This window comes from Myxine glutinosa, chromosome 1 (assembly GCF_964187855.1).
Source record: "Myxine glutinosa chromosome 1, kmMyxGlut1.1, whole genome shotgun sequence".
Lineage (NCBI taxonomy): Eukaryota > Metazoa > Chordata > Myxini > Myxiniformes > Myxinidae > Myxine > Myxine glutinosa.
Window position 1 is genome coordinate 448280956 of NC_136261.1, and position 22695 is coordinate 448303650.

General features: G+C 43.5%; 1 protein-coding gene across 6 annotated transcripts in view; it reads right to left on the reverse strand.

The window, feature by feature from the left end:
• LOC137418670 (ETS domain-containing protein Elk-3) overlaps positions 1-22695 on the reverse strand; it is a 66715-nt gene that overhangs the window by 39930 nt on the left and 4090 nt on the right. The window contains exon 1 of one of the 6 annotated variants that reach the window (XM_068104806.2): positions 7950-7969. The exons of the other annotated variants lie outside the window; for them this stretch is intronic. The gene's annotated coding sequence lies outside the window, so the exon portion shown is untranslated. Of the gene's footprint in view, positions 1-7949; positions 7970-22695 lie in introns of those variants that run through there. 6 annotated transcript variants of the gene reach the window in all.

The window sequence follows — 22695 nt, forward strand, 5'->3', positions numbered from 1 at the left end:
TTTTGAGATATCCTGCAATGTATAGTTTTTGGCCCTATCTTCCAATGGTGAAGAATCACTTAAATATTTAAATAATTTTCATATCCGAATCCATATTCAGATCTTCACCAAAATCGAATCGATTCTTCCTTGTCAGACACAACCTGTCCACCAATTTTCGTCCAAATCCATCCATAACGTTTTGAGATATCACGCAATGTATAGTTTTTGGCCCTATCTTCCAATGGTGAAGAATCACTTAAATATTTAAATAATTTTCATATCCGAATCCATATTCAGATCTTCACCAAAATCGAATCGATTCTTCCTTGTCAGACACAACCTGTCCACCAATTTTCGTCCAAATCCATCCATAACTTTTTGAGATATCACACAATGTGTAGTTTTTGGCCCTATCACCCAATGGTGAAGAATCACTTAAATATTTAAATAATTCTCATATCCGAATCCATATTTAGATCTTCACCAAAATCGAATATATTCGTCCTCGTCAGACACCCAACCTGTCCAACAAGTTTCGTCCAAATCCGTCCACAACGTTTTGAGATATTTTGTTCACAAACAAACAGACAGACAAACGGACAAACAGACAGACAAACGGACAAACAGACAGGGGTGAAAACATAACCCCCACCCACCTTTGATGGAGGAGGTAATTAATCCTAAGACTTTAACCAAACCAAAAAAAAAATACCTATTTTGAGGGGCAATCCCCTCCCCTTCCACCCCCACCCGTAAGCCAACATAGGCCCCAATTTTCCAAATGCCATGAAAAAAACTTTGGTACATCACGGGTGATGAAAGTTGTGGTCAAGTTTCATCAAAATTGTGTGTGTAGTTTCGGAGAAGAGAGCAAATACATATTTTAGTGGGTCAAACCCCACACACACCACCTTAAACCCCGATGTTGTAAATGCCGTGAACAAACTTGAGTTGCAACAGACCAAATATCTTCTTAGCCAAGTTTGCTCACAATCCCATCAGCAGTTTCGGAGAATAATTTTGCAAGCGTTTACAGACGGACTGACCATGCGCCATCCCATAAGCTCCCCGGAACTACATTCCAGGTGAGCTATAAAAAGGCAATGTGTATCCGTCAGTGTGTGTGTGTCTCCTCCATAACTCCAAAAATCATGAAGCCTTGTGGCCCTAAACTTTGCATGCACACTTATTGACCTCCAAGGTAGTGAATGAATGAAAACTGGGTGTTTGGTTGTGTTTAAACACTCCTTTTGAAGATCATTTAGGTGCTCATCACCAAAAAAGATAGGCTTCACCAAAATGGCGGCGGTGCACCATCTTGGTCAGCCCTCTGTCACATCGCCGGGTTCTTAAGCCGCCATTTTGTTCAGCCTGCTCAAAAATGCCTCGCCTTGGAACGACGATGACGTCTCACCGACTAATTAAAGTATATAATCAAAATCTGGATTCCAATTTGAGGATGTCATCCCATGGACTAAATAAGTATCGACATCTGGAGTGAAATCTGGAGAAGTTAAGAAACTAACGATTCTTATAACAAAGTGTATTTATGTAAGCAAGGCTGTCATTCCTCCTTCTGCACTGCCTGAATTCACACCTCCATAGGATAGGGATAGGGTGTCACTCCACTGGGATCTGCAATACAATTTAGCAATACATATAGATGATATGACACATCGGATGTTTCTTCAAGTTGCAATATGCTTCAACTTTATTCCCATTTGTCATAACTTCATCATTGCCCTGCGCTCGCGAAGTGAAAAGAAGGTTTCGCCTATCGGTTGCGTACGTGTGCCGTGTGTGCATTTTAAAAATTCATTTCCTCGGCAACCGTTGGTCTGATTGACACGAAATTTTACCATAGGAGCGTCTCTGCCTGTAGAATGTTTTTTGTTCATAATTATGACGTCATAGGTGACGTGGTACAGACGCCATCTTAGAAAAACGTTACACCTCTACATCCTCAAAACTGCCCAGTGGAATTTTTTTTAACATGGCTCATTGTCAAGTACTCTCCATGGGGAATAAGATACGTCATTGCTAATATCATCGGTGCTTTCATTATGACGTCATAATTCGATAAGTTCAACGTGTGATCTGATAGGTATGAAAAAAAAAATTCTTTGCATTTTTTTTTTTTTTTTTTTTGGATACAAGATCGAGGCTCTTGAAAGAGCAAACATTCATCACACAAAAAAGTCAAACCGACACATAAAACATATAATTTTAGTTTCCTTGTGTGAATCCTTGTGTGATTCCTTGTGTGAATCCTTGTGTGAATCCTTGTGTGAATCCTTGTGTGAATCCTTGTGTGAATCTGCGGTGAATCCTTGTGTGATTCCTTGTGTGAATCCTTGTGTGATTCCTTGTGTGAATCCTTGTGTGAATCTGCTGTGAATCCTTGTGTGAATCTGCGGTGAATCCTTGTGTGATTCCTTGTGTGAATCCTTGTGTGAATCTGCTGTGAATCCTTGTGTGAATCTGCTGTGAATCCTTGTGTGAATCTGCTGTGAATCCTTGTGTGAATCTGCGGTGAATCCTTGTGTGATTCCTTGTGTGAATCCTTGTGTGAATCCTTGTGTGAATCTGCTGTGAATCTGCTGTGAATCTGCTGTGAATCCTTGTGTGAATCTGCGGTGAATCCTTGTGTGAATCTGCGGTGAATCCTTGTGTGATTCCTTGTGTGAATCCTTGTGTGATTCCTTGTGTGAATCCTTGTGTGAATCTGCTGTGAATCCTTGTGTGAATCTGCGGGGAATCCTTGTGTGATTCCTTGTGTGAATCCTTGTGTGAATCTGCTGTGAATCCTTGCGTGAATCCTTGCGTGAATCCTTGTGTGAATCTGCTGTGAATCCTTGTGTGAATACTTGTGTGATTACTTGTGTGATTACTTGTGTGAATCATTGTGTGAATCCTTGTGTGAACCGTTGTGTGAATCCTTGTGTGAATCCGCTGTGAATCCTTGTGTGAATCCTTGTGTGAATCTGCTGTGAATCCTTGTGTGATTCCTTGTGTGAATCCTTGTGTGAATCTGCTGTGAATCCTTGTGTGAATCTGCTGTGAATCCTTGTGTGAATCTGCGGTGAATCCTTGTGTGATTCCTTGTGTGAATCCTTGTGTGATTCCTTGTGTGAATCCTTGTGTGAATCTGCTGTGAATCCTTGTGTGAATCTGCGGGGAATCCTTGTGTGATTCCTTGTGTGAATCCTTGTGTGAATCTGCTGTGAATCCTTGTGTGAATACTTGTGTGATTACTTGTGTGATTACTTGTGTGAATCATTGTGTGAATCCTTGTGTGAACCGTTGTGTGAATCCGCTGTGAATCCTTGTGTGAATCCTTGTGTGAATCTGCTGTGAATCCTTGTGTGATTCCTTGTGTGAATCCTTGTGTGAATCTGCTGTGAATCGTTGTGTGATTCCTTGTGTGAATCGTTGTGTGAATCCTTGTGTGAATCCTTGTGTGATTCCTTGTGTGAATCCTTGTGTGAATCCTTGTGTGAATCCTTGTGTGAATCCTTGTGTGAATCCTTGTGTGATTCCTTGTGTGAATCCTTGTGTGAATCCTTGTGTGAATCCTTGTGTGATTCCTTGTGTGAATCCTTGTGTGAATCCTTGTGTGAATCTGCTGTGAATCGTTGTGTGATTCCTTGTGTGAATCCTTGTGTGAATCCGTGAAGTTATGCACAATATAATTTGAAGTGAATGATTCAGAGGGGGAGCAGGTACCAGAGACAGACCGAACAAGGTGCCACCAAGACTATGAGGAAGGATATAAGTCGGAGAGTTCAGTGGGAAACTTTGTTCGATTATGTTTTCTCGTTCAATTTATGATGAATTCACATTTTTTACCTTTATTTCGGTTAAATGAGTTCAGGTTCGATTTCCATGTTGAGAAAGCAAGCAGCTTGATAGTCACTGCCTCACCATGAGACGTATCCTGGCCTACAAGGGTAGATCAGCACTGCATCAGCGGCACAGCTACAACTCCAGCAGATGATGTAACCCATACAGGGGGCACTGCATCAGCAGCACAGCTACGACTCCAGGAGATGATGTAACCCATATAGGGGGCAGTGCATCAGCAGCACAGCTACGACTCCAGGAGATGATTTAACCCATACAGGGGGCACTGCATCATAAGCACAGCTACGACTCCAGGAGATTATGTAACCCATATAGGGGGCACTGCATCAGCAGCACAGCTACGACTCCAGGAGATGATTGAACCCATACAGGGGGCACTGCATCAGCAGCACAGCTACGACTCCAGGAGATGATTTAACCCATACAGGGGGCACTGCATCAGCGGCACAGCTACGACTCCAGGAGATGATGTAACCATATAGGGGGCACTGCATCAGCAGCACAGCTACGACTCCAGGAGATGATTTAACCCATACAGGGGGCACTGCATCAGCGGCACAGTTACGACTCCAGGAGATGATGTAACCATATAGGGGGCACTGCATCAGCAGCACAGCTACGACTCCAGGAGGTGATTTAACCCATACAGGGGGCACTGCATCAGCGGCACAGCTACGACTCCAGGAGATGAGGTAACCATATAGGGGGCACTGCATCAGCGGCACAGCTACGACTCCAGGAGATGATGCAACCCGCCGCTATGTTCTGCGGACGATGATGTTTTCCACATAAAATTTCCTTGTTCTAACAACAACATTTAAACAAGTTACTTGAGGTAATGTGATCTTCCACCTTCTCCAAGTCTTCCACCTTCTCCAAGCCTTCCACCTTCTCCAAGCCTTCCACCTTCTCCAAGCCTTCCACCTTCTCCAGGCCTTCCACCTTCTCCAAGTTTTCCACCTTCTCCAAGTCTTCCACCTTCTCCAAGTCTTCCACCTTCTCCAAGTTTTCCACCTTCTCCAAGTCTTCCACCTTCTCCAAGTATTCCACCTTCTTCAAGTTTTCCACCTTCTCCAAGTCTTCCACCTTCTCCAAGCCTTCCACCTTCTCCAAGCCTTCCACCTTCTCCAAGCCTTCCACCTTCTCCAGGCCTTCCACCTTCTCCAAGTTTTCCACCTTCTCCAAGTCTTCCACCTTCTCCAAGTCTTCCACCTTCTCCAAGTTTTCCACCTTCTCCAAGTTTTCCACCTTCTCCAAGTCTTCCACCTTCTCCAAGTATTCCACCTTCTTCAAGTTTTCCACCTTCTCCAAGTCTTCCACCTTCTCCAAGTATTCCACCTTCTTCAAGTTTTCCACCTTCTTCAAGTCTACCACCTACTCCAAGTTTTCCACCTTCTCCAAGTTTTCCACCTTCTCCAAGTCTTCCACCTTCTCCAAGTCTTCCACCTTCTCCAAGCCTTCCACCTTCTTCAAGTCTACCACCTACTCCAAGTTTTCCACCTTCTCCAAGTTTTCCACCTTCTCCAAGTTTTCCACCTTCTCCAAGTCTTCCACCTTCTCCAAGCCTTCCACCTTCTTCAAGTCTACCACCTACTCCAAGTTTTCCACCTTCTCCAAGTTTTCCACCTTCTCCAAGTATTCCACCTTCTCCAAGTATTCCACCTTCTTCAAGTTTTCCACCTTCTCCAAGTCTTCCACCTTCTTGTGTCCTGTAGTCCTGTGCAGTTTAAGGAATGGCAAACTCCAATGTCCTCCAATTTCTTTCCCCATTTGGGAAGCAAATATAAATGTCGAATTCCACACTCGTTTTGACTTCCATTTCCTTGTGGATAAAATGGAATTCCTACTTTTCGTTGCTGAATAATGTGTAAAGTAGTTTAGGAAATACAAATGGTTCATGAGAATTATTCCTTTTTTAAACTTTGAGGACCATCTTCCTCCAGTCTGTTTCCTCTAATACCGTAAACCCCCTGACTGGTGCTAATGTTAAATTCCTGGTTTTCCTGAATGTTTCAACGGGATCCAAAGCTTTTTGTAAGATTGGATAATATAGAACAAAGAGACATCGCTTCTGATATTCCAAATGCGCAATGTAGTGGCCTCAGCGAATCCACAGGCTTGTTGTTGGGGGGAAGGGGGGAAGGGGGGCAGGGGAGCATGGGGAGGAGGAAACAGGATGCAAATGGAGAGAAGCCAATTTGAAGGAAGACGGAAACGGGCAGGGCCAGGAGAATAGGACAGGAAACAGGAAACCTCCCACCCTGTCTCAATCCCTCCCAAGCCTGCTTCCGCTCCTCTGCACCCCCTCTCACCCCACGAGCCCCCCCCAGCATTACCGCACTAGACCATGGAACATGGAACGGGGGGTTCGGGGGCTCAGGAAGGGATTCCATGAACATGGTTTCCACCACAAAGGATCTTCTGTGGAATTGTTAAAACGTGCAAAGCAAGTGACATCTGGTACACCTGGAACAGGGTCAGGTTAACATTTCAAACCACGTGACTTTCAAAAGTAGCACTGAAAGTTAACATTTCAAACCACGTGACTTTCAAAAGTAGCACTGAAAGTTAACATTTCAAACCACGTGACTTTCAGCAGTACCACTTAAAGTTAACATTTCAAACCAAGTTACCTTCAACAGTACTACTTAAAGTTAACATTTCAAACCACATGACTTTCAACAGTACCACTTAAAGTTAACATTTCAAACCACGTGACTTTCAGCAGTACTACTTAAAGTTAACATTTCAAACCACGTGACTTTCAGCAGTACTACTTAAAGTTAACATTTCAAACCAAGTTACCTTCAACAGTACCACTTAAAGTTAACATTTCAAACCACATGACTTTCAACAGTACCACTTAAAGTTAACATTTCAAACCACGTGACTTTCAGCAGTACTACTTAAAGTTAACATTTCAAACCACGTGACTTTCAAAAGTAGCACTGAAAGTTAACATTTCAAACCACGTGACTTTCAACTGCACCACTGAAAGCTAACGTTTCAAACCACGTGACTTTCAGCAGTACCACTTAAAGTTAACATTTCAAACCACGTGACTTTCAACAGTACCACTTAAAGTTAACATTTCAAATCACGTGACTTTCACAGTACCACTTAAAGTTAACATTTCAAACCAAGTTACCTTCAACAGTAGCACTTAAAGTTAACATTTCAAACCACATGACTTTCAGCAGTACCACTTAAAGTTAACATTTCAAATCACGTGACTTTCACAGTACCACTTAAAGTTAACATTTCAAATCAAGTTACCTTCAACAGTACCACTTAAAGTTAACATTTCAAACCAAGTTACCTTCAACAGTAGCACTTAAAGTTAACATTTCAAACCAAGTTACCTTCAACAGTACCACTTAAAGTTAACATTTCAAACCAAGTTACCTTCAACAGTACCACTTAAAGTTAACATTTCAAACCACATGACTTTCAACAGTACCACTTAAAGTTAACATTTCAAACCACGTGACTTTCAGCAGTACTACTTAAAGTTAACATTTCAAACCAAGTTACCTTCAACAGTACCACTTAGAGTTAACATTTCAAACCACGTGACTTTCAGCAGTACTACTTAAAGTTAACATTTCAAACCAAGTTACCTTCAACAGTACCACTTAAAGTTAACATTTCAAATCACGTGACTTTCACAGTACCACTTAAAGTTAACATTTCAAACCACATGACTTTCAGCAGTACCACTTTTAGTTAACATTTCAAACCACGTGACTTTCAACAGTACCACTTAAAGTTAACATTTCAAACCACGTGACTTTCAGCAGTACTACTTAAAGTTAACATTTCAAACCAAGTTACCTTCAACAGTACCACTTAAAGTTAACATTTCAAATCACGTGACTTTCACAGTACCACTTAAAGTTAACATTTCAAACCACATGACTTTCAGCAGTACCACTTAAAGTTAACATTTCAAACCACGTGACTTTCAGCAGTACCACTTAAAGTTAACATTTCAAACCACGTGACTTTCAGCAGTACCACTTAAAGTTAACATTTCAAACCACGTGACTTTCAGCAGTACCACTTAAAGTTAACATTTCAAACCACGTGACTTTCAACAGTACCGCTCACAATGCACTCAGACCAAATCTCAACTTTAAAAACAAGAATTTTTAAAATAAATGTTACTTGGAAATTTATCAAAATAAAACTTTCCAGTTCAGAGAGTGTTCATTGCCTTACTGAACCTTTCTTGTGTGTCACCGTCACAGTGACGTCACTAAAAAGGACATTCAAAGTGAGAACAAAAGGCTGAAACAAAGCAAGTACTCCATGATTTGCAGCAGCACACCAATCTTTCCTCAACGCTTATCAAAGGAAGCAAAACTTTCCAGGTCAATGGTGCTCACTTTCCAATATCAGCCTGGGATTCATGACTTGTCACAACATCACAAGCACCAACTCCCGAACACGTCAACCATCTCCAACAGGTTCAGTCACTCATGCGCGACACATTTCAAAATTGCCCTCCAAAGCCAGGTGCCCAATGGGCATCCTCCATCGTGCAAAGTCCTTCCTTGGCACACCTGAGCTCCTCTCCACCTACAAGGCTTTCACCTCCATCACCTCCATTGTCTGGGAACTGCTAATTGCTCCATCCAAGACCTCCGTTGTCTGGTAACTGCTAACTGCTCCATCCAATACCTCGATAATCTGGAAACTGCTAACTGCTCCATCTAAGACTTCCATCGTCTGGGAACTGCTAACTGCTCCATCTAAGACCTCCATCATCTGGGAACTGCTAATTGCTCCATCCAAGACCTCCATTGTCTGGTAACTGCTAACTGCTCCATCCAATACCTCCATCATCTGGAAACTGCTAACTGCTCCATCTAAGACTTCCATCGTCTTGGAACTGCTAACTGCTCCATCTAAGACCTCCATCGTCTGGGCCCGCTCTCCTGCCTCACCCGCTCGACTCCGTGGAAACCAAGGCCTTCACTATTATTGGAATGCCTCACAAAGAAGCTGAGTCGAAAGGCCTATTGCTTCGCCATTCCCGACAGGTCCGTGGTGTCCCTGTCTTCTTCCACCTCATTTCTGCTCTTGCACCCTCTGCCCTCTCCATGCTCTGTCCCCCCAGGTAGCTGCAGGATGAAAATTGTCTGCCCCTCCTAGCGAAACTGCTTAAATCCAGAACCACTGCTAACCTCCATTCATTCATTCCCCTCTTTCACCGCCTGTGGAACCACTTTCCACATTCTCTTCGATCTCATTCTTCCCTCCTGATCTTCAAGACGGCTGCTCAACACCATCTCAAGTCATCCCCCATTCAAAGCCATTATGTTTTCTTCACCCTCTCGTCCCAACCCCTCCCAAAATTTTGCTTATGTATCCATCTTGTCTTCCCCTTGGGTTCTCCCCTAACCCTCATCGTTACCTACAACCCTCGTTTGCCCACCTTCGGCTACCTTCTCGCTCCGCCCTGACGTTTCCCCTTTTCTCCTGCTGTTCCCTTTGTCATGTTGTGTCCTGATATGTGCTGTGTCCTTGCTCTTCCACGAGCCTAGACCATGCGTAAAAAAGCAAACGGTGAGAATTGCTTTGCAGTAGTTATCCCCTACCGGTCCCAAATGAGTATTCTTGTTTAAGGATTGATGAAACACCCTGAAAGTCGAACTTGTCCTGTAATTTATCATAATAAAGCCATGTACCAAGTTTCAGTTGAATATGTTAAAGGGTAAGGGGTAAAGTCTGGAAAAACCACAGGTGGGCCGGACCGACGGACAGACGGAGAGCAAATCTATAGTACCCTCCAGTGAAACAAGTAGAGGACTGGTGGTGGACGGGTGGTGGTGGACGGGTGGTGGTGGACGGGTGGTGGTAAACAGCCTATGGCTGCATCATTTTCTGGGGGCACAGCTGTGCCGCTGATGAATCCCCCCCACCCCCCATTATGAGTCAGCTGGTACTCATTTTACTGACCTCTGACGGATGGCAGACTGAGTCGAATCGCCTGGTCTTGACAGGGGCACAAACTCAAGACCCTAAAATCTCAAGTTAGCTACCTTAACCGTTAAGCAAACACCAGGCTTGTAGGAGACGAATAATAATAATAATAATAATAAACTATAACGACACTCTTCAATGTCGCAATGTCGACCCATATGCCTCCACCTACATTATTAAATAATTACACATTCAGGTACTTGTATTGAGTTTGATTTAAATCCCTTCAGCTTCAGCTTCAAGTATCACATTTGAACCTCACATGACCTCTGACATTTGACCTTTGAAGTCAAAAACTAATCGGTTCATCTTTGCATGATAATTTATACTTACACCAGGTTGGATCAAAATCCATCACTGGTTCACAAGTTAGCTCAGCAACAGAACCGTTTTACCAAACGAGACCTCTGACCTTTGACCTCTTCACCCCATAATCTCAACAGTTGATCGTTGCATCATCAAACATAGTTGTACCAAGTTTGACTTAGATCCCTTCAGCCGTTCTTAAGTTATCGCGGCAACGACAAGATATCACGTACGAACGGATGCACGGACGGACAGACGGATGCACGGACAACCCAAAAACAATGTCTCCAGTGACTTCGTCGGTGGAAGCATACAGAAGCACCTCGAACACGTCAACTCGAACACGTTTTTCAGAATCATTGGAATCTCCCGCGATGAAGCTAACTCCGAGGGCCTCTCACTCACTCACCGCAGGCAGGTTGGTGGTCTTTCCCTCTTCTACCGACTCCTCTCCGGCCTTGCCCCCCCCCCCCCAGCTCTCTCTGGGTTCTGTCCCCCAAATATTCCTACAGGTCGCACAAGATCTGCCTGCAACCCTCTTATGGTTAAACTGCCAAAATCAAGACTCTCTGCTCACCTTCACTCCTTCATTCCCATTTTCTCCCACCTCTGGAACAAACTCCCTCACTCTCTTCAATCCCACTCCACCCTCCAAGGCTTTAAAACAGCTGTTCACCACCATCTCTTATCCTCCCCCATCCAAAACCTTGATCTTTTCTACCCCCGCTAATTTCACCCCAATTCCACTTTATCGAAATACCAACTTCAATGCTGGAAGTCCTTGGTGTCCTTGTGTTTTATACTTCTCCCCCCCCCCCCTTCCCACGCCTCCTCCCCCCAAGCCCTCTCCCTCCCACACATCTCCCGATGTCCCTGCTCTCAAATGTTGTGGTTGTGTGCTTCCCCTTCTCTCCCCATCTTGTCTTCCGCTCCCTCTTTTTGTATATTTTGTTTGTCTGGTTGATTTGTTTGTGAAATAAATGTTAGCTCTTTCACGAGCCTCGATTCAGTATACAAAAAAAAAAAAAAAAAACTCGAAACAACACGCACTAACATTCTCAACTCAAAACAACACACAAACACATCAACTCAAAACAACACCCACTAACACATAAACTCAAAACAACACCCACAAACACATCAACTCAAAACAACACCCAATAGCACATCAACTCAAAACAAAACCCACAAACACATCAACTCAAAACAACACCCACTAACACATCAACTCAAAACAACACCCACTAACACATCAACTCAAAACAACACCCACAAACACATAAACTCAAAACAACACCCACAAACACATCAACTCAAAACAACACCCACTAACACATCAACTCAAAACAACACCCACAAACACATCAACTCAAAACAACACCCACAAACACATCAACTCAAAACAACACCCACTAGCACATCAACTCAAAACAACACACAAACATCAACTCAAAACAACACACAAACACATCAACTCAAAACAACACCCACTAACACATCAACTTAAAACAACACACAAACACATCAACTCAAAACAACACCCACTAACACATCAACTCAAAACAACACCCACAAACACATCAACTCAAAACAACACCCACTCGCACATCAACTCAAAACAACACCCACAAACACATCAACTCAAAACAACACCCACCAACACATCAACTTAAAACAACACACAAACACATCAACTTAAAACAACACACAAACACATCAACTTAAAACAACACACAAACACATCAACTCAAAACAACACACTAACACATCAACTTAAAACAACACACAAACACATCAACTCAAAACAACAGCCACAAACACATCAACTCAAAACAACACACAAACACATCAACTCAAAACAACACCCACTAGCACATCAACTCAAAACAACAGCCACAAACACATCAACTCAAAACAACACACAAACACATCAACTTAAAACAACACCCACGAGCACATCAACTCAAAACAACACCCACTAACACATCAACTTAAAACAACACACAAACACATCAACTCAAAACAACACCCACTAACACATCAACTCAAAACAACACCCACTAGCACATCAACTCAAAACAACACCCACTAACACATCAACTCAAACCAACACCCACTAACACATCAACTCAAAACAACACCCACTAGCACATCAACTCAAAACAACACCCACTAGCACATCAACTTAAAACAACATCCACTAGCACACCAACTCAAAACAACACACAAACACATCAACTCAAAACAACACCCACTAGCACATCAACTTAAAACAACACCCACTAGCACATCAACTCAAAACAACACCCACTAGCACATCAACTCAAAACAACACCCACTAACACATCAACTCAAAACAACACCCACTAACACATCAACTCAAAACAACACCCACTAACACATCAACTCAAAACAACACCCACTAGCACATCAACTCAAAACAACACCCACTAGCACATCAACTCAAAACAACACACAAACACATCAACTCAAAACAACACCCACGAGCACATCAACTCAAAACAACACCCACTAGCACATCAACTTAAAACAACACACAAACACATCAACTCAAAACAACACCCACTAGCACATCAACTCAAAACAACACCCACTAGCACATCAACTCAAAACAACACACAAACACATCAACTCAAAACAACACCCACTAACACATCAACTTAAAACAACACCCACGAGCACATCAACTCAAAACAACACCCACTAACACATCAACTTAAAACAACACACAAACACATCAACTCAAAACAACACCCACTAACACATCAACTCAAAACAACACCCACTAGCACATCAACTCAAAACAACACCCACTAACACATCAACTCAAACCAACACCCACTAACACATCAACTCAAAACAACACCCACTAGCACATCAACTCAAAACAACACCCACTAGCACATCAACTTAAAACAACATCCACTAGCACACCAACTCAAAACAACACACAAACACATCAACTCAAAACAACACCCACTAGCACATCAACTTAAAACAACACCCACTAGCACATCAACTCAAAACAACACCCACTAGCACATCAACTCAAAACAACACCCACTAACACATCAACTCAAAACAACACCCACTAACACATCAACTCAAAACAACACCCACTAACACATCAACTCAAAACAACACCCACTAGCACATCAACTCAAAACAACACCCACTAGCACATCAACTCAAAACAACACACAAACACATCAACTCAAAACAACACCCACGAGCACATCAACTCAAAACAACACCCACTAGCACATCAACTTAAAACAACACACAAACACATCAACTCAAAACAACACCCACGAGCACATCAACTCAAAACAACACCCACTAGCACATCAACTCAAAACAACACCCACAAACACATCAACTCAAAACAACACCCACTAACACATCAACTCAAAACAACACCCACAAACACATCAACTCAAAACAACACCCACAAACACATCAACTCAAAACAACACCCACTAGCACATCAACTCAAAACAACACACAAACATCAACTCAAAACAACACACAAACACATCAACTCAAAACAACACCCACTAACACATCAACTTAAAACAACACACAAACACATCAACTCAAAACAACACCCACTAACACATCAACTCAAAACAACACCCACAAACACATCAACTCAAAACAACACCCACTCGCACATCAACTCAAAACAACACCCACAAACACATCAACTCAAAACAACACCCACCAACACATCAACTTAAAACAACACACAAACACATCAACTTAAAACAACACACAAACACATCAACTTAAAACAACACACAAACACATCAACTCAAAACAACACACTAACACATCAACTTAAAACAACACACAAACACATCAACTCAAAACAACAGCCACAAACACATCAACTCAAAACAACACACAAACACATCAACTCAAAACAACACCCACTAGCACATCAACTCAAAACAACAGCCACAAACACATCAACTCAAAACAACACACAAACACATCAACTTAAAACAACACCCACGAGCACATCAACTCAAAACAACACCCACTAACACATCAACTTAAAACAACACACAAACACATCAACTCAAAACAACACCCACTAACACATCAACTCAAAACAACACCCACTAGCACATCAACTCAAAACAACACCCACTAACACATCAACTCAAACCAACACCCACTAACACATCAACTCAAAACAACACCCACTAGCACATCAACTCAAAACAACACCCACTAGCACATCAACTTAAAACAACATCCACTAGCACACCAACTCAAAACAACACACAAACACATCAACTCAAAACAACACCCACTAGCACATCAACTTAAAACAACACCCACTAGCACATCAACTCAAAACAACACCCACTAGCACATCAACTCAAAACAACACCCACTAACACATCAACTCAAAACAACACCCACTAACACATCAACTCAAAACAACACCCACTAACACATCAACTCAAAACAACACCCACTAGCACATCAACTCAAAACAACACCCACTAGCACATCAACTCAAAACAACACACAAACACATCAACTCAAAACAACACCCACGAGCACATCAACTCAAAACAACACCCACTAGCACATCAACTTAAAACAACACACAAACACATCAACTCAAAACAACACCCACTAGCACATCAACTCAAAACAACACCCACTAGCACATCAACTCAAAACAACACACAAACACATCAACTCAAAACAACACCCACTAACACATCAACTTAAAACAACACCCACGAGCACATCAACTCAAAACAACACCCACTAACACATCAACTTAAAACAACACACAAACACATCAACTCAAAACAACACCCACTAACACATCAACTCAAAACAACACCCACTAGCACATCAACTCAAAACAACACCCACTAACACATCAACTCAAACCAACACCCACTAACACATCAACTCAAAACAACACCCACTAGCACATCAACTCAAAACAACACCCACTAGCACATCAACTTAAAACAACATCCACTAGCACACCAACTCAAAACAACACACAAACACATCAACTCAAAACAACACCCACTAGCACATCAACTTAAAACAACACCCACTAGCACATCAACTCAAAACAACACCCACTAGCACATCAACTCAAAACAACACCCACTAACACATCAACTCAAAACAACACCCACTAACACATCAACTCAAAACAACACCCACTAACACATCAACTCAAAACAACACCCACTAGCACATCAACTCAAAACAACACCCACTAGCACATCAACTCAAAACAACACACAAACACATCAACTCAAAACAACACCCACGAGCACATCAACTCAAAACAACACCCACTAGCACATCAACTTAAAACAACACACAAACACATCAACTCAAAACAACACCCACTAGCACATCAACTCAAAACAACACCCACGAGCACATCAACTCAAAACAACACACAAACACATCAACTCAAAACAACACCCACTAACACATCAACTTAAAACAACACACAAACACATCAACTCAAAACAATACACAAACACATAAACTCAAAACAACACCCACTAGCACATCAACTTAAAACAACACACAAACACATCAACTCAAAACAACACCCACTAGCACATCAACTCAAAACAACACCCACTAACACATCAACTTAAAACAACACACAAACACATCAACTCAAAACAACACACACACACATAAACTCAAAACAACACCCACTAGCACATCAACTCAAAACAACAGCCACAAACACATCAACTCAAAACAACACACAAACACATCAACTCAAAACAACACACTAACACATCAACTCAAAACAACACACAAACACATCAACTCAAAACAACACCCACGAGCACATCAACTCAAAACAACACCCACTAGCACATCAACTTAAAACAACACACAAACACATCAACTCAAAACAACACCCACTAGCACATCAACTCAAAACAACACCCACTAGCACATCAACTCAAAACAACACACAAACACATCAACTCAAAACAACACCCACTAACACATCAACTTAAAACAACACCCACGAGCACATCAACTCAAAACAACACCCACTAACACATCAACTTAAAACAACACACAAACACATCAACTCAAAACAACACCCACTAACACATCAACTCAAAACAACACCCACTAGCACATCAACTCAAAACAACACCCACTAACACATCAACTCAAACCAACACCCACTAACACATCAACTCAAAACAACACCCACTAGCACATCAACTCAAAACAACACCCACTAGCACATCAACTTAAAACAACATCCACTAGCACACCAACTCAAAACAACACACAAACACATCAACTCAAAACAACACCCACTAGCACATCAACTTAAAACAACACCCACTAGCACATCAACTCAAAACAACACCCACTAGCACATCAACTCAAAACAACACCCACTAACACATCAACTCAAAACAACACCCACTAACACATCAACTCAAAACAACACCCACTAACACATCAACTCAAAACAACACCCACTAGCACATCAACTCAAAACAACACCCACTAGCACATCAACTCAAAACAACACACAAACACATCAACTCAAAACAACACCCACGAGCACATCAACTCAAAACAACACCCACTAGCACATCAACTTAAAACAACACACAAACACATCAACTCAAAACAACACCCACTAGCACATCAACTCAAAACAACACCCACGAGCACATCAACTCAAAACAACACACAAACACATCAACTCAAAACAACACCCACTAACACATCAACTTAAAACAACACACAAACACATCAACTCAAAACAATACACAAACACATAAACTCAAAACAACACCCACTAGCACATCAACTTAAAACAACACACAAACACATCAACTCAAAACAACACCCACTAGCACATCAACTCAAAACAACACCCACTAACACATCAACTTAAAACAACACACAAACACATCAACTCAAAACAACACACACACACATAAACTCAAAACAACACCCACTAGCACATCAACTCAAAACAACAGCCACAAACACATCAACTCAAAACAACACACAAACACATCAACTCAAAACAACACACTAACACATCAACTCAAAACAACACACAAACACATCAACTCAAAACAACACCCACTAACACATCAACTCAAAACAACACCCATGAGTACATCAACTCAAAACAACACCCACTAACACATCAACTCAAAACAACACCCACTAGCACATCAACTCAAAACAACACCCACTAACACATCAACTCAAAACAACACCCACTAGCACATCAACTCAAAACAACACCCACTAACACATCAACTCAAAACAACACCCACTAGCACATCAACTTAAAACAACACACAAACACATCAACTCAAAACAACACCCACTAACACATCAACTCAAAACAACACCCAAACACATCAACTCAAAACAACACACCAACACATCAACTCAAAACAACACCCACTAACACATCAACTCAAAACAACACCCACTAGCACATAAACTCAAAACAACACCCACTAACACATCAACTCAAAACAACACCCACTAACACATCAACTCATAACAACACCCACTAGCACATCAACTCAAAACAACACCCACTAGCACATCAACTCAAAACAACACCCACTAGCACATCAACTCAAAACAACACACAAACACATCAACTCAAAACAACACCCACAAACACATCAACTCAAAACAACACCCACAAACACATCAACTCAAAACAACACCCACAAACACATCAACTTAAAACAACACACAAACACGTCAACTCAAAACAACACCCACAAACACATCAACTTAAAACAACACACAAAAACGTCAACTCAAAACAACACCCACAAACACATCAACTCAAAACAACACCCACAAACACATCAACTTAAAACAACACACAAACACGTCAACTCAAAACAACACCCACTAGCACATCAACTCAAAACAACACCCACTAGCACATCAACTCAAAACAACACCCACAAACACATCAACTCAAAACAACACCCACAAACACATCAACTTAAAACAACACACAAACACGTCAACTCAAAACAACACCCACAAACACATCAACTCAAAACAACACCCACAAACACATCAACTTAAAACAACACACAAACACGTCAACTCAAAACAACACCCACAAGCACATCAACTCAAAACAACACCCACAAACATAAACTTAAAACAACACCCACAAACACATCAACTCACAACAACTCAAACATCCTCCTTCCTCACCTATCAGCCACCTCTCCTCCTCCTGTCACACACCTCTCCTCTCCCTCCTCCTCCTCCTCCTCCTTTTCCAGTCACCCACCCCTCCTCCTCCGGTCACCCACTCCTCTCCGCCTCTTCCACCTTCTTCTGTTACTCACCCATCCTCCTACTCCTCCTCCTCCTCCTCCTGTTGCCCACTGCTCCTCCTCTTCTTCTTCTTCTTCTTCCTTACACCACCCCCTGCCACATCCACCTCTTTCTACACCTCCTCCCCTCCTCCAACCCAATCCTGTTATATCTCGATATATATATATATATATATATATATATATATATATATATATCTTATCTTCTCTTCTCTTCTCTTCCCTTCCCTTCCCCTCCCCTCCCCTCGCCTCTCCTCTTCTCTCCTCTTCTCTTCTCTTCTCTCTCTCCTACCCTGTGCCCCCATTGTGGCAGCCTGCCATCCACCTCTTTATGCTCCTCTTCCCCCTCCTCCAACCCAATACTGCTATGTCTCTCTCTACCCTCCCCTCTACCTCCCCCCCCCCATCGTGGCAGCCTGCCATCCCCCTCTTTATGCTCCTCCTCCCCTCCTCCAACCCAATCCTGCTATCTCTCTCTCTACCCTCCCCTCTACCCCCCCCCCCCCCATCGTGGCAGCCTGCCATCCACCTCTTTATGCTCCTCCTCCCCTCCTCCAACCCAATCCTGCTATCTCTCTCTCTACCCTCCCCTCTACCCCCCCCCCCATCGTGGCAGCCTGCCATCCACCTCTTTATGCTCCTCCTCCCCTCCTCCAACCCAATCCTGCTATCTCTCTCTTCGTGGCAGCCTGCCATCCACCTCTTTATGCTCCTCCTCCCCTCCTCCAACCCAATCCTGCTATCTCTCTCTCTACCCTCCCCTCTACCCCCCCCCCCCCCCATCGTGGCAGCCTGCCATCCACCTCTTTATGCTCCTCCAACCCAATCCTGCTATCTCTCTCTCTCTACCCTCCCCTCTACCCCCCCCCCCCCCCCCCCCCATCGTGGCAGCCTGCCATCCCCGTGCACCCAGAAGAGGAAACCGAAGCATCGAGGGACAAAGGGAGGAAACCGAAGCATCGAGGGACAAAGGGAAGTGCAGGCTCTTTGTAACAAACGACGTGTGAAAGGCAAAAGGAATCATCGCACTGAGGTTGAGGTTGAATTGTTGAGGTTGAGGTTGAGGTTGAATCGTTGAGGTTGAATCATCGCACTGAGGTTGAGGTTGAATTGTTGAGGTTGAGGTTGAATCGTTGAGGTTGAATCATCGCACTGAGGTTGAGGTTGAATTGTTGAGGTTGAATCATCGCACTGAGGTTGAGGTTGAATTGTTGAGGTTGAGGTTGAGGTTGAATCGTTGAGGTTGAATCATCGCACTGAGGTTGAGGTTGAATTGTTGAGGTTGAATCATCGCACTGAGGTTGAGGTTGAATTGTTGAGGTTGAATCATCGCACTGAGGTTGAGGTTGAATTGTTGAGGTTGAATCATCGCACTGAGGTTGAGGTTGAATTGTTGAGGTTGAATCATCGCACTGAGGTTGCATTAAGTGCAGTTAGTGGGTTAATGGAGGCACATCCGGCAAGTCATTGGAATGATAACGTTTGCATGAAGCAATATCAAGGTAATTCAGAGGAAGATATTCAGACATATATTTTTATAACATTCATGATTTGTGTCGATTCGGGATAAAAACTCTTTACACTTCGTATTATTCCCGAAGGAAGTGGAAACAGGTGCGAGGTAATCGTTTCGTTATTTCCTGTGCCACCGGAAGTGGAGGTATGTTATGTTTTCACCCCTGTCTGTTTGTCTGTCTGTTTGTCTGTCTTTCTGTGAACACAATATCTCAACACGTTGTGGACGGATTCGGACGAAACTTGGTGGACAGGTCTGGTGTGTGACGAGGACTAAACGATTCCATTTTCATGAAGATCCGGATCCAGATACCAGATCATATAGAATCATATTTGAAAAAGTTGTGGAAGACTTATGACAAAACTTGGTGGACGAGTTGGTTTGGCGACAAGAACAAGCCGATTGGATTTTGGCTCAGGTGCGAATCCAGATCCGGCCTATCGGTGGGATACAAAAACATAAACTGTTGAGCCTCACGGTGGTATGGTCTCTATCGAGTGCCGTTCAAACGTTTTACTGTATTAGGCCTTCAAAAGGGAGCAGGATTGGAGAAATGGCGGAGAGAAGGGAGGTTTATGGGACAAGGAAAGGAGATGGGTAGGTGGAAGGAGGGGAGGATTGGTTGGAGGAAGGAGAGGGCAGCTTGGAGGCGGGGGGGGGGGGGGTGGAAGGATGAGAGGGGAGGGTGGAAGGATGAGAGGGGAGAATGGAAGGATGAGAGGGGAGGATGGAAGGATGAGAGGGAAGGGTGGAACGATGAGAGGGGAGGATGGAAGGATGAGAGGGGAGGATGGAAGGATGAGAGGGGAGGATGGAAGGATGAGAGGGAAGGGTGGAAGGATGAGAGGGGGGGATGGAAGGATGAGAGGGAAGGGTGGAAGGATGAGAGGGGAGGATGGAAGGATGAGAGGGGGGGATGGAAGGATGAGAGGGAAGGGTGGAAGGATGAGAGGGGGGGGATGGAAGGATGAGAGGGGAGGGTGGAAGGATGAGAGGGGAGGATGGAAGGATGAGAGGGGGGGATGGAAGGATGAGAGGGGGGGATGGAAGGATGAGAGGGAAGGGTGGAAGGATGAGATGAGAGGGGAGGATGGAAGGATGAGAGGGGAGGATGGAAGGATGAGAGGGAAGGTTGGAAGGATGAGAGGGAAGGGTGGAACGATGAGAGGGGAGGATGGAAGGATGAGAGAGGAGGGTGGAAGGATGAGAGGGAAGGGTGGAAGGATGAGAGGAGGATGGAAGGATGAGAGGGGAGGATGGAAGGATGAGAGGGGAGGATGGAAGGATGAGAGGGGAGGATGGAAGGATGAGAGGGGAGGATGGAAGGATGAGAGGGGAGGATGGAAGGATGAGAGGGGAGGATGGAAGGAGGAGAGGGGACGTTGTAGGAAGGAAAGGAGAGGAGAGGTTGGAGGGAGGAGATGGGAGGTTGGAGGGAGGAGAGCAGAGGTTGGAAGGAGGAGAGGGGCGGTTGGAGGGAGGAGAGGGGAGGTTGGAGGAGGAGAGGGAGGTTGGAGTGAGGGGAGGGGAGGTTGGAGGGAGGAGAGCAGAGGTTGGAAGGAGAGGGGAGGTTGGAAGGAGGAGAGGGAAGGATGAGAGGGGACATTGGAGGAAGGAGAGGGGAGGGTTGAGGGAGGAGGGGAGGGTGGAGCAGGAGGGGCGGGTGGAGCAGGAGGGCGGGTGGAGCAGGAGGGGAGGCTGGAAGGATGAAGCGAGGTAATGTTGGAAATCAGAATTCTAACACATTTGCGTACGTAATAAATGGGCATCCCCAAAAGGTTCCAAACTCACTACATACGTTCCACACACCACGAAAGCTCCCCCGCTGTGCAGCTTCAGATGAATCCCATTTTAAATAAATCATACGATTAACACGTTTTGTTGATAAGTTCGTACCTGTTAAAAGTGAACAGTTTAAAATCACCGAAAATACCTTCTGAACACCTGGGCCATCTCACCGACACCTCCACTCTAACCCCACTCGGCCTTGATCAGATATTGTGGATAAAGGTTCCCTCACCCCCCCCCAACCCCTCGCTCCCCCACCCCCCCCAAATGGGTTCAATGTCTTGAATTGAGCATCTCGAGTGTTACTCTGAATCACTTGGTTCAAACTCGAACGAGCCTGAAGTTGCCATTTTCACCTCCAACTACGACAATCCCAATAGCCGTTGCAAAGCCTTGGAATTCTTCTCTTTCTGATGCCCTCGTCGACGTTCCACTCGGAACACACAAAGTTTCCACATCCGGTGAAAAACGTATTAGATCGCGGTTTGTTTTTATTTGCTTTGCTGTGACGTACAGGGAACTTTGTGACGCAGTAGTGTACGTTCCGTGCATTGTTCCTTCACCACCCACCGTCCTCCTCCACAACAACACCCACCAAAACGACAACCAAAAAGTCGTCTTTAAATCAGCTTCTTTAAGGTTTCCAATGACATTGGTTTTAAACTTTTAAACTGCATTTGATTTCAGATAAAAAAAATTTTTTAAAGTTATACTCGAGTTAAATATTACAGTATGTTTGATTTTAGATCGAGAGTTTAACATTAAACTAAGTTTGGTTTTCGATCAAGAGTTAAAACGTTAAACTGCATTTGATTTTAGATTGAGATTTTTCAAAGTTAAACTGGA